Genomic DNA, 14871 nt, shown 5'->3' with positions numbered 1-14871 from the left:
TGGCCACCGGTGACAACTTGCCATGTGCTTGTGTTCTTTCACATGACTCCGTTATCTTATTACTTTCTTTGTTGTCATTAAAGATTGACCAAAGGAGACAAAAGCGTGACCGTATGCTACCATACAATAGCATTTGAAATTTCTATCCTGCCTTAAGAGCTTGAAGTTTGCGCATCTATTAAATTTTGATCTAATCGTAAATGCGCCTATCATGTAATAGTTATTTACATAAAAGTCCGGAAAAAGATACATTACTGGTGAAGAAATATTGAAGTGCGAGGTCCCTTTGGGGTCGGTACTTTAATTTCCGAGTCAAGTAATGTCATTTTACTGACGAGTTAAGTATTAAATCTTACCCGCAGTCGTATTTTATTATAAAATTTCAATTTATATAGAACTTTTGATTAATGTCAGTCTGTCAGTGATGCCAGGAGTCAGTATAGACGTTTAGCAACGTCACAGATGCGGCCGGTAAAGTGACAGATGCGGCCAGTAAAGAGAAAGGCGGCAGGGAACCTAGTCTGTTCTGTCTCTGTCATGACAGAAAGTAGGCATGAAAATGAAGGTTTCAGTATAATATTGGGTAAAATAATTGTTGGGTCATTATTAACTGTAACCTATATGAAGTTAGCCGCCAAAATGTCCAAAATGGAAAGCACAGTGGCGAATTATTCCAGTAGAAATACTGTATATCTAACAATATTGGGCTATTGCAGCAGGTATCCATCTGTAAATCACTCAGGGGCGCCGATTTATAAAAAATATTGGGGAGGAAGGGCCATATCGAGGGGTCTTGCCCCTGGAAATGTTTTAAATTTTTGATGAAAAATAGTGAGTTTTAAAGTTTTTTTAAGAATTTGAGAGTCATGTGATCAACATTAAAACCCCAAACACTCGACTCTTGATAACTTAACAGCAAGAATTATTATTATTATATATACTTATTATTATTATTTGAGAAAGAATTTCTTCAAGAAAGAAAACTTATTTTCTTATCGACGAGCCTAACACATTTTTTGGAATAGAAAAAAAAAAACAATTTACAGTAATAACTATGTGTATAGACTAACTTGAAACAGCGAATAAGTATTGCTATTCAGCGGGGAAACGGCGCCCCCATTATGGGCACTTTACCTCCTTCGGTGCCCATGGAGGAAATGTTTTACCTTGTATAAATTTATTATTGTTTGATTTAAGTTTTAAAAGTAAACGCACACTTTGCTCCCGCAAATGAGGGTGCAACATCTGGTTTTCGGTAGAGCGCGGAGATAAAAATATTTAATTACGGTGTTTAGTCACTTAGCTTCGGCTCGNCTTTTTAGCGCATTTCCACAAAAATAAAAAAAAATGCGCTATTGTGGTCACTTTGTCCGTCCGTCCGCTCGTTTTGCGACGCTACTAGTTCTTTATCTTAAGAGCTATTGTTCTACTTTTTTTTCGCTATTTGGTTCGTTATGGTGTCGAGTCTTGTACCAAGGAAGGAATTTTTTCTGTGCCGCTTACAAAAAAAGTTATTGTAAAAAAAACAAAAAACCGTTTTTACATGTTCCATAATTTTACACTTTTGCCGTTTATTAACGATCCTAGAGATCGTTTATAATTTTGCATTGCTATCTGTCGCCTGCCGGTTGGTCTCTCCGTCTGTTCCTTGGTCTGTCTGTCCATCTATTTGTCCGTGTGAACGATAACTTTGTTTAGAAATGTTACGAATCAACTTTACATCTCCGTTAGTCATGAACTGAATTGCATGAAATTCAATATGGGCATAGCTTTAGCCATATAATACGCAACGCCAAAAGTTGAATCGAATCGATTCAAAATTCACAGTGCCCTTTCGCATCTCGACCATTTATAAACCGAATTGCAAACTTTTTTACTTATAAAAGTATTTGAATGAAATTTGATACATGGGCACTTGGAATAAAGGAAAATCAAACGCCAATTTCAAAATTTGGTTTTGCGCATGCGCAGTGCCAACTTTTTTATTTATGGAAGAATTTAAAAGAAATTTGATACATAAGCACTTCGAATAAAGGAAATCAAACGCCAGTTTCAAAATTTGGTTTTGCGCATGCGCAGTGCCAACTTTTTTATTTATGGAAGAATTTAAACGAAATTTGATACATAGGCACTTGGGATAAGGGAAAATCAAACGCCAATTTCAAAATTTGGTTTTGCGCATGCGCAGGGCCAACTTTTTTATTTATGGAAGAATTTAAACGAAATTTGATACATAAGCACTTCGAATAAAGGAAAATCAAACGCCAATTTCAAAATTTGGTTTTGCGCATGCGCAGTGCCAAGTTTTTTATTTAAGGAAGAATTTAAACGAAATTTGATACATAGGCACTTGGAATAAAGGAAAATCTACGCCAGTTTCAAAATTTTATTTTGCGCATGCGCAGTGCCAACTTTTTTATCTATGGAACTATTTAAGTGAAATGTGATACTTAGGCGCTTGGAACAAAGGAAAATCTAACATTAGTTTTAAAATTTAGGTTTGCGCATGCGCAGTTCCAACTTTCTTATTTAGAAAAGCATTGTAATGAAATTCTTCTCATAAACTGAAATTGAAGTAGCACGTCAACAATGGATTGCCCATGTGCAACGCTATCTTTCATATTTGTGGCCGGATTTTTACGATTTTAACAGAAGTTGCATCTTACAAATGGGAAATGAATGCAAGTGGAAATGCGCTTTATGTAAATCGTTTACGATTACTTTTTAACTTGTTTTTACATGCGGTTATGTAACGCCCTGTATATAGGTACAAATTCTTCATTTCATTACCTTTCAACCATACGTATTTGTGAAGATTTTGAACGTAATCTTAATCCAAATACAAAAAGTTGTAATCACTTTGTAGTTTCGCCCTTTATAGTTTTATGTTCACTATAAAATTATCCTATCTATCGGTAACGGCTGTCGTGTATTTTGATCATTCTTATGGAAGTAAAGTTTCGAAGTTTGAAAAACTCCATTATCGTTATTAGATAAAATTTCTCTTCGACAGTTTACTTTAATGTCAGTAGTTTATAATTTTAACGTAACAAAGTTGGATGAATTTTATTTATCCCCTATTTCGATAACATCCACGCACGCAAAACATGTCGTTGCTGACGTAGTAACTGGAAGTGATTTTTAATTATAATCGACGGCGCGAACGTCTTGATTTACCTTAGATAATCGTATATATTAGATGTATCAAGTCAAAATATTTTGAGCGATTTTCCCCGTAAATTTCAACCTTATATGTAAACATTTTAGGGGAAACAGCTTCTAATACGTATAACCAATAAGGTCAAATCTCAGTAATGAAATATTGACGTAGAGATATAAAGACGTCGAGACGCGGCGTAACGGCGGCATATGCATCTCAAAAGCAATCTCGTATCTAAATGTAAATTTAAACTAGCAAATATCATAAATTGGATTTGAACGAGTTCAAAGTTTGAGCAAGTTATAGATTACATGGGTTCAGACGTAGGTATCTTAAAACTGTTGCAAATCAATCGAGAAAATAGACTCCCTAAATTTGTATAACCAACATTCACCCTGAATGATAATAGAAGTGGTTCGTTTTAGAATTATTTTATCTTTGATGTAGGTAACCTTTTTGAATTTTAATGTGCGCAAATACTCTTCTAGTTTAAAAGTTCTAAAATATTTTTTAACACAGATTAGCATGTTTCCAACTTTGAGAGGTGTTTAAATTTTAATTTAAATTTTGTAAAGCGCTTACTATGATTAAATTTAAATTCGCCTGATTTATAGACGTTACACCGTTGGAGAGAATATTTAATCTACCAGAAAATTAATTGCAATTTGTAAATGTAAAATGACTAGCAAAATTCGTACATGTTATATTGCTGCAGAGTCGAGTAAAATTGCATTTCATTCCAGTTTACTTACCTGCTGTTGCAGTGAAGTGTAAGGTATCTGGAAATGTATTTGGAGGAGTTGCATTTTATGATTTTACGAGAATGCTACCTTCTCGTCGACTTGTCGTAAATATCTTTCTGCTGGAGGTTGTTACTATAAGACATATTATTGTTTATATAGAAAATGGGATAGAAAGATTGTAGAGATGAAAACATAAAAAGCCACGCTTTATAATTTTAAGGGGATGATTGTTAAATTCCATCTTTTTCTTTTTATATTTTATGTGTGTATTTTATTTTTTCCTCGTTGACGCCTCCTATGTACGTATGTATGCCAAAGGAATGAGTAAAAAATCAATCAATCAATCTAATTTAAAGATGTGGGCATAAAAAATGAATGATTCTTTATCTTTGTAAACAGAATTAGATTGTTATGAAAGCTTAAATGTTCGCAAGAACAAACGTTTTCTAATGAATAATGATAAGGGAGGCCCATTAAACCAATCCGAACTCGTAAAAACTTGCACTTCCACTTATAACTAGCATAAATAGAACTAGATTTCCCCTTTTAGTAGTTTGCTAATGATAGCAACTTTGCTGCGGAAACGTGTACTTTTTATTAAAATTATATTGTGTTTTTTTGGGGTCCGTGTTTCTATTTTTGTGAGCTTAAATTTAGGGATATTATAGTATTTACTACTTTTCTTCTTTCAACCAGATCTCATTCTCTCTGCGTAAAGTTCCTCTGTTTGCCTCTCCATTGGGCTCTATTTGTCCATTTTATCGCGTTCGGTCTTCTAGTACTATACGATAAAAAAAGAGTTTCTGTCGAGTCACCTTTGGAATTTTTGTTTACACGGGAAATCGGAACTTAGGTGACTCGAAGTCGATCCTTTTTTGATTGCCTCTTATATCCATACAACAACCTTTTTGCTTTATTAACGATCCTCGAGATCTTTTATAATTTTGTATTCCTATCTGGCCATGTGCACATGTTCTTAAGGATATAAGAAAAGTCGCTATTGTTTTTCAGCTACGTAGTTGTAAAAATGATGAATGCGTGAAGATCTGGAAGATCATCCAAAACTCAGCTTTTTGCGAATATGGAACACGGTAAAGTTTTACGGTATATTGGCGTCGAATTGTCTTTTAAATGTATTGATTGTTGATATAAATTCGTTACTGAAAGTTTCTCTTCCGGCAAATGAAAAACATCACTGTATTTTGCACAATTCTGTTCAATTGTCGTTTGCTCTTCTAGATTTAAACTGTTTAAATTTAAAAGCTTTACTTCTGTTTCTCTTGTGTTTAAAATTTTTATGGGTAGTTTACCATTTTCTGGTTTTCCTATTGTTGCTGCTAAATAAACACCCTCACATAACTTTTGTGAATTTACTACGAATTCTCCTACAATCTCATTGTCCAATTTCAAATATTGAAAACTCGCATCGAGGAGGCATAATACACACGTTTTGGTCATTTTCACTATGTAACGAAATTGAAATCTCCTGATGATTATTTACTAAACTTAAGTTACTATTTTCAAAATTAATTTTTGCCAAATATTTTTTCAAGAAATTTTGACCCAAAATACAGTCAGTTGAACGTGGTAAGCGTTTAAATACATAGAATTTTGTTCAAAATATACATTATCAACTTTCAATCTTAAATTAACAAAACCTTCAGCGGTCAAATTTCCTCCAATACCTTTAACAGTTAAATTTTCTTTGTGTATTTGTACGTTTGAATTTAAGCAATTTAATTTTATTGCCCATAGGCTTGCACCCGTGACAACTAAAAATTTGCGTTTTTCGCCAAATAAGTGCATTCTTACCCTATAGTTACCCAGTAAATTAAATGAGTATATATTTCGTTATTGGTCTCGAAAAAACTGACTGGTACTGAGTATTTTGTGAATTTGTATTAGGTGCTTTCTTTTTCTGCAAAATAGGAATAATTCTTTCTACCTCGTCCTTGATTATAACTGAAACCTCGACCTCTGGTTACACGACCTACATTATTACCTCTTCCGCGTGAGTAATTCTCAGCATTTTTATTATTGTATTCAGAGTTATTTCTATAGAACCGATGATTATTTTGATTGTTTCTAAACTGTGAATTCGTAAAAGTATTGTAATTGTTTGTATTCCTCCCATTATTGAAGGATTTATAAGGATAACACTGGAACCTCTTGCGGATGCCGACAGAATGTGCATTCTGCTTAAATGCTGCCGGGAATGGGAACTCAGTGCGCATGATCGGTATTCTACTGTTGGCTATTTCTCTCACATATGTTGGGAATTTGGGACAGATTCAGTGGGTGCAGACTATATCTATGGAATTTATAATACTATCTAAGCGTACGGACGTCATTTTCAATGTAAGTCTATACTCTATAGATACGATAAAAGCTATTTAGTTCACCAGGGCACGAAATTTGTTTTCCGGGTCCCAGGAAGAGTCCGGGCGAGGCGAAGAAATCTTCCTCCGGCTCGAAAAACATTTACTTTCCCGCCTTGGTACTATTAGAAGTACTATTAAAGAATTTTGCGTATGTTGTAGATGTCATCCTTGAAGAGCTCGACTTCTCACGCTCATATCAGGTATCAGCGGCATCGCAGGTATACAGTGATATTCATGTAGAAGTAGACATAGGGATTTCCTATAGGAATTTTAAATGATAAAAAGTCGTCTGAAGGACGCCTAACTTTATGCAACCAAAATAACTACGTCCAACAAATAAAGATCTGCCTTTCATATTTATTAATTTGAATATTATCGCTTTGACTTTCCTATTCTAATTTCGGTTCGTGTGCGATGTATTCAACTAAAGAAAATGTTGATATTTCTAATTGGTATAGTGCCGGTAACAGTTATTTTCTGTGAAGTTAAAGCAACAATATTCAAATTAATAATTAATATGACAGCCAGATCTTTATTTGTTTCAAGAAGTTGTTTTGGTTGCATAAAATTAGGCGTTCTTCAGAAAACTTTTTATCCCTATGTTTACTTCTACTTGAATATCACTGTATGAAACGTTCGAAATGTCATGTATACAGGTCTATAACCGGAAGTCTTATAAAGATAAGATAATAAATCGAGTTTTTATTTAAATGAAAAACTTGTCACTCCTTGCCAGAGTTTTCTGTGTGAAATGCAAACCGTATTTTTCAAAAATAAATTCAAGGGAAAACCTAAAATAATCGAGCGCCACCTTTTACAAATTGTAAAACTTTAAGCATGATTTCTGGAAAATCAGAATATATTAATTTCCGTACTGACTACGTATCAGTCATAACTATTGTCCCCTCTTCATTTACTTTGCTCAACCTATTTATTGCAGTAGACTATTGAAACATTTACACACAGACCTTATAACGATAATACTAAAGACGAATGATGGGCACGGGTGCATTTTCTACGCAATTGTAAACAAAAGTTTGGGTTTGAAACTAACGCTACGTATATACAAAAGAACGCTGACCATATTTCCAATTTATTTTACCATAACATTCACAGAAGTAATTTTCTGCTGCAAGCAATTAAGTGGAAAATTTTCCATTTACAGTTTGATTACTCTTTTTTTTTTTGTTTTAGCCTTCGTATAAGTATCTATGCACTGTATTACAATTTCAGTATTTGCATTCGAGACGTAACACATTTGAAAATAATTTCGTCTTTTAAGTTACGCTATTGCTAATTATTACGTAGGTGATAGCCAAAATCTCATATAATTGGCGTGGTATATTAGACATCCGTTGCGGAAATCCCTGAAAAAACAAATGGAGTGGTTTTTTTCGAAAATATTGGGAGAAGTGAGCTCTCCATCAAGCGCTTTTGGTAAAATATGCGCCATTAGAGGGATAGTTTCCGAACAAACTACATACATTGACAAGATACAAGTTTTCAAGTAATTCGGTGTTCCTGCGTTCAAATATTACAATTTCGCCCAAGGCCGTGGCCAAGGGAGAGATCGTGGATATTTAACCCCCCCCCCCCTCCCCTCTCAAGCCATCCACTTTGAAATAATATTTTAGGTGTGCCATTGATTTCGACAGATTCTCTATCAGTGTCTATATCTATAATCGAAATCCGTTTAGGTTCCAATTTCGAAATGTAAATAAAGAATATTTGCTTCAGAAAAGTCATTTACATAGGCTGCCATCGCCATGAAAGCGCAGTGTGGCCTCCATTATTGGCTATTAAAGGATCTTTGGGCAGTGTGGTCCATATTTTGATAAAAAAATGTATGAATAATATCGATTCCATTTTAGATGTACAGAATATTACAGAAAACCCTTTATATTGCAGAGACAAATAATTTTGGATCTAATAGTAGATAGTGATGTAATATGGGATCTAAATTCACAATCGAAAATTAAATGCTTGCTAAAAACTCGAAGATCGTGCGGTCGACAGTAATATCTTTGTCTGGATTAGGTACTTATCCAATGTCAAGATACACGTTTTAAGGTACGCAGACCAATCTGAGCAAATTTGGAATCGAGTTATGAGCTTAGGGGGTTGGATAATGCATGAGGTCTGGTGTGATCTATCCAATTTAGATTGCTCGGTGCACATTAGATCATTGTTGACCGGACTCATTTTGTATGAAAACTGGACACTTATAACCAACGTTCCAAGGAAAACATTATATTCTTAAAAAACACCCTAATTGCATCTTAAGGGAGAAAATTTTGTATTTGGTAAGAATCGTCCCAAGATCAATTATGCAACACACTTTGCTTTAATCATTACTGCCAGTTTTTGACGTGCCGCTTATACTAATACGATTGGCACTTAAAAATAAACCTCTCTTAAGATTGTAATTGTATATAGTATAATTTAAAATTGTTCTTAATTTTAAACTTGAGTCATTTAAGTAAATTAGTTTTTCGAGTTTGAAAAGAAGGTGTAATTATCTTGAATAGTGTGCCATTACAACTTGATGCGGAAATGTAATTTTCCATAAACGCTCTCGGGGAAAGTAAAAGAAAACGGTGGGAAAATTTATGTAATTGCTCTTTTGTTCTCAGTATTAAGGTTAAAATGTAGTTAAATAACTCAATCTTCCGCGATTTCTTAATTGGCATCGGTATACTAATTTAACTTCGCAGTAGGAGATGGAGGAAGATCTAACCCAACTTACTAATCGAGTAGCTTATACTTTACTACAACCAAGAAAGCTAAAGCTCTGTATCAATTTGTTGTGACATCAATTATTTTTGTAACGGTCTCGGGAACAACCATTTACTCTGTATTCACTACGCAGGGGGTTAACGGTTTCATGCAATAATTTTCATTTCTCTCTTTTTCAGATCCCAGTTTCAATAGCAATATGAAGCGCTCAAGTCTGATTCTTTTAGAAAACGTTTTTCGCATAGCTAATACTTCACGTAATTCATACTTATTCCGTAATGAATATATGTTACTTACCTTATTCACTTATATTATTTATATGAGGAATTTAGCTCTATAGGTACTTTGGAACACATTTGCTTTTTTCTAGAGATAAAAAGGGTGTGTTTGCTACAGAATTGAAACACATTTTTCGGCTCTATGGAAAATTTTAGTAAAAAAAAGTACCGAGTCTGAACAGCTACAGAAAATTTGTCATTGTTTCTTCAAGCCAGTCTTGTTTGTGATCAACTGCAATGTTATCTTGAGTTTCCTGAAACTGTCAATGAGTGTGTGAGTTAAGTGCACCTGAATGTCGCAAACCTTGTACGACCAGATTATTTGGATTTTTAAGAATAAACTGTAGGTAATTTAAGCTTTTTATTATTTTATTTGTCGACCGCTTGCGTGCGGGGTAATTTGTCCAAACAAGCTTTGCAAGTTTTTTTTTCTTCCAGGGATTTTGTTTTAATTTTGTTTCATTGTGTTTCGAATAATTGTGTGTTTATATGAATCCAAAGTGCGATCCAGATAGAGTTTTCATGTCAGATTTTTTTCAGCTCGTGTTTAATGTTTATTTCAGGTGTTAATCAAAAGTTTTCTAATAAATTTCTTGGAATTTTTGAAAGTTGATCCCTCCACCGAGTCTCTCAAATTCAAAAATTTTAAGTCGATACCTAAGTATTGGGATTTTTCTTATAGCTGATGCCGGATCTGTTACACCAGGAGAGACTATAAAAAAGTTTCAATTTTGATTTGTTTTGAACTAGCTGCACATTTGTCTTTCCGGCGGCATACCATTGCACACAGCAATACTCTTTGCTTCTAAATTGGTCAAACACGTGGCATTTACGACATCGTTGACATTGATGTTGATAATGTAATTTGGCAAATGTAATGCACCTAAAAACTGAAACATTTTATCCTTAATGCTTGTACAAGTTGGTAAATGGATATATTTCTAAGGTAGAGTTAAACATTATAATTGATAAGTACATCACTTTGTAAAGACTATAAGAATATCGATTGTGACAGTGCCGTATTTTACACGCAAATAAACGCGATCAACAATTTTGGTACAACTAAAAACATTTCAATCTACCCGTTTTTACACTGGATGATCCGATAAAAATTTTCGTTCTTAAAAATAAATGTATTCAGGATAGTAACACGGTCTTCAAAAGCAATTCCCTGTAGCTACTTTTCTATACGTGTAAGCTATTGGAAAATAAAAGAAACGCTTCCCAAAGAACTTTGATAAACGATAAAAAGGATTTTGTTAAGCCAAAGTGGAAAATTGTAAAGGCACTTTTATTAAAAGGCAAAAAAAAACTTTAGCGATACTTTCACTTCATGAAACAAACTCTGTGGACGATTGATTCAGTCCGGATTGCATTTCGCTGTATGACTGGCAGATGATGCGATTTTGTGTTTAGTAATTATTCATGTATATTATACTGTCATTCTAATCATGAAAAGCGGACGGATCCCTGAAAAGCGCCACAAACTTTTTAGACATTAACGTCATTGCTCTCTTTCATATTGTTTCATACTTCTAATCGGGGCACACCGTATAAAGCTTTTAAAACTTCAACCTCCTCTTGAAACCCTTATTCTTTTTTCCCGTGGAAAATAAAAAGAAAATTATAAAGCAGAAGTTACTCTCCATTGTTTAAAATATACGCAGATTTAAGTAGATATTCTTTGTATTACATTTTTATGGAAACCATGAAAGGCGCTTTGTGGTTGTATTAACCGTTTGTTGTGTGCCCGCACTGACTGCTATTTTACAACATAATTTTCAAGCTATTGTTCCACAAATCAAGATATTTCAACATTACCTCTATTGTTGGTACTTAACACCGGAAAATTTGTATTTCATATTACCATTGAGTCAATTCCTTATTCAACGTTATATTGTTATTTCAGATGATATGTAAGCTGGAAAACGATATAAAAAAGTTAATATGTGATTATTAATTATTTTATTTCAAAATATTTACCTTTAATACTTTTGCATTTGTTCAACCTAATTTTCGAAGCATTTTTCTACTCACAATCACATGGTACTTCAGAAACTAGTGCACTGAATCTTACAGGTAACGAAAATCTTTCATCGCCAGACATTTCGTTTGTGATATTTGTAATGAAAAAAGCCTCGGATCCCGCTGCAAGAAACACTGTCGGTGGTGGAAAATTTACGAATTTATTAAATAAATGCTGACGGCTATTTTAGGAAGATTTGTTCTGGAAAATTCTCACAAGAGTTAAATTTGCCCCCAAAAAATTGGCACCCAAGTAAATTCGCCTCCGGAAGGTTTGCCTCGGAAATATTCGCTCCGGGCAATTCGCCCCCGGAAGTTCCACCTAAGGTCGTTTAATATACTGCTGTGTGCAATGACAAACGGTCACTACGCCACCCTTAAACACCTGTCCAGCTAGCTCAAAGTAAATCAACGTTTACATTTAGAATTTTATATTTTTTTTATAAATTTTGATTAACATTTGACATAGAGCATGAAAAGAAAAACCTGACATGAATGCTCTTTTTGGGTCGTACTTGGGGTTCGATTAAAAACACAATTTTGATTTGACAAAGACAAAGTTTATCCGCAAAACATAAAAGAAATTAAAACGACAATGTTAGAAGGGAAAAGGGCATATCGAGCCTGTTTTTACACATACCACGCACGCAGGCGTTCAACAGACAATTAACTAAAGAATCTTAATTGCATAAAGATTTTCATAAATCACTGGTCGTAAAAATTTTGCGATATTCAGGTGCACTTAGAGCTGACACAAACACACGCTGACAGCTTCAGGATTTCACTTCTTTTTTTATTAAAATGGATCTTGACAAAAACTGGCTTATTGAATTAGATGATTTTTCGAACGGTAGAACATTGTTACTTAAAAAAAATGACAAATCTTGTCATAAGGCAACAACTGCTCACGAACAAAAGAGTTTAAAAACTTCTCATGATCTTTTACTAACTCGCACTTTACCAGTTATAACTTCTATTTCTCAATACGATTGCTTCACTTTTTCGACACAACTTTATTATAATAACGATTAACTGCGTCTCTGCACATCAAAACAGGACAGGCCTCGGGACAAGCTGTCAAAAACATATACGTGCACACTGTCGAACCACCAAAAATCCTCGTTTTCCGTTATTTTTCCGTATTCACTTCCACCATAAAATACTCTCATTCTGTATGAATTTTTATATAAACCGACAATCACAATAAGACTGGAATAACGCCAGCTTCGACAAAAGTCCCCACTTATGCCGAGAAACGCGCACATCTTCGTGAAAGACCTGCAACCTCTGAGAAGAACCACATATGCATTAATTAAATTTCGCCTAACATAAAACTTCTTATCGTAAACGACCAGATAGCACCTTTTATAAATCACGCAAAATTCGACCAGATGCGTCTTACTTGTACTTCTAGCACCTTATCTAAATTGAATAACTTACAATAGCGATAAAATTAAAACAAAAAAAAATTAGACATCTACAGAAATTCCTAAAAAGAAAAACAAATACTGAAATACAAATTCAACGAAACGATTACACTTTTTGTGTATTCGTACTTCATAGAATATACAGGGTGGCCAAGCTTTAATGAAAGTGCTGAAACCAAAATAACATCTGCGTGATGTAGTTTACACAACAATACATAATACATGGGTTGATAGTATACAGAGTTTCCCTATGAATGTCTTTCTACCTTCAGATATATGGGAGTATGAGTCATTTTATGTTTGTTAGGCTATGTTATAATTCATGTAAATTAATGGGGCTTTCATCTCGGAAAATTCTGTAAATTCGGCCCCGGGAGAATAACCTCCGAAATACAGGGACTAGTGTGTGGGTGGAAGATGGTGGGCTTATTAACGCGCATATGTAAAATTTATAGTGGGGGAATGTTGAAAGACCCTTAAGGCTACAACGTAAAAATATTTTCAACGAAATTGCAATTGTTGGTGATTTATATCAAAGTTGCATTTTTTTAATGGAACCCCCTGTATATTATTACATATTTCGATTCCTTGGTCAATTTTAGTGTGACTTTATGTATTACACACCTGATTACACATGATATATAAAATGAGTCGTTTAGGCGAAATTCGTCGCTTTTTCAAAAAGTAGATTTCCAGTAAAAATTGAGTACCGCAGTTATCATAAAACTTAGAAGGCCATGACTTTGCAGTGGCACTAATCAGGATATGTTCTTTTGTGTTAAAAGAAATCACTCCGTCAATTTTCAAAATTTCAATCAGAGGTTACTTGATTTTTAGGGGTCGATTCTTTTAGGAATATTAAAATTACTTCCAACAAATTCTTAATTCTAAATTTATGAAAATAGCTGACCAGTTCACTTTTTGTACCACTCTGGTAATGTTATCTTTGTGATGAATGCAAAGTTTGGCAAGTCGCTGTCCAAGGACGTTACTCAAATTTTAGAAACTTGTTTTTAACCACCCATTACGGTGAGCGACCGAAAAAAAAGTTATTTATTTGCCACAATGGGTTTAATCTCAGCTCGTTTAATCCCGTTTTTTATTAGAAAAGCAATTCTCCGATTTGTTCCATCTCGTATATTTTACCACTGGTAGATACTTAAATAAAAGACCTTGCTACGAATCAGGCCACTAAAAAGTTTTTTCCTCGTCCCGTAATTTGTGTATTCGTACACATATAAAATTGCAGGTTGTAACGTTCCGTTGAATGTATTCTTGGTTTGTGGAACTAACTGAATGCGCTCCTCGTGGATTAGGAGGAGTTGGTACTATTGGTATCGACAAAAATATCACTTTTGCTTTGGCCGCTGAAATAACAAGTTCTAGTTTTGGCGAAAGATGTTAATATATTGGAAAATTAGAATTATCACGCTAACATTGTTTAAATTAATTATCTAGACGTCTTTACGCGAATGGGGAGTGGCTGTATCCTCTTTGTCATGCCATATGTTTTAACTTACTTACTTATCTTTGTTTTATATATATCGCAATCCGAAATCCATCTATTAATGAGGTACGTAAGTTTGAATTAATTGAATTTTTTGCATTGTAGATTTCTGTTATATTTTTCTTTGTACGTTACGAGCATCCAGAATACGTGTAATGGGGTACGGGCTCACATAGTACGTGACCGCTCGGGAAAAACAGATTAGGAATGCCCGTGTCCCACTTTTCTCGCTATCGACCTTTTTAAACGAATCGTAGACCTGCATTTTAGTGAAGCGATTGGCTTTAATCAGAACGGAACAAAACTCTTACATTCGAAGAGATCGTGGATCGTGGTAACCGTGCTCGCTTTTCCTAATGTTATCGTCAGACACACTTTTGTTCATGTTCGCTATGAAGCGGTATATATGTGAATTTTCCTCTGTTTAACAAAATACAAAACCAAATTTTTGAAAACGGCTAAACGACCACCTGTTACAAAATGCGTTTCAAAGGTTGCGGCGCCGGTAAATAAGATAGAATGATCAGACAAAGAATGGGAATGGTATTGTAAATACGGACAGCGACGTAATATTGGAAGGTGAAGTAATGTTGTAATTCTTCGCACTTCTAAAG

The sequence above is a fragment of the Photinus pyralis genome, unplaced genomic scaffold (genome assembly GCF_008802855.1).
Source record: "Photinus pyralis isolate 1611_PpyrPB1 unplaced genomic scaffold, Ppyr1.3 Ppyr1.4_LG3b, whole genome shotgun sequence".
Lineage (NCBI taxonomy): Eukaryota > Metazoa > Arthropoda > Insecta > Coleoptera > Lampyridae > Photinus > Photinus pyralis.
The sequence above is the reverse complement of the archived record's forward strand: the minus strand, read 5'-3'. Positions refer to the sequence as shown.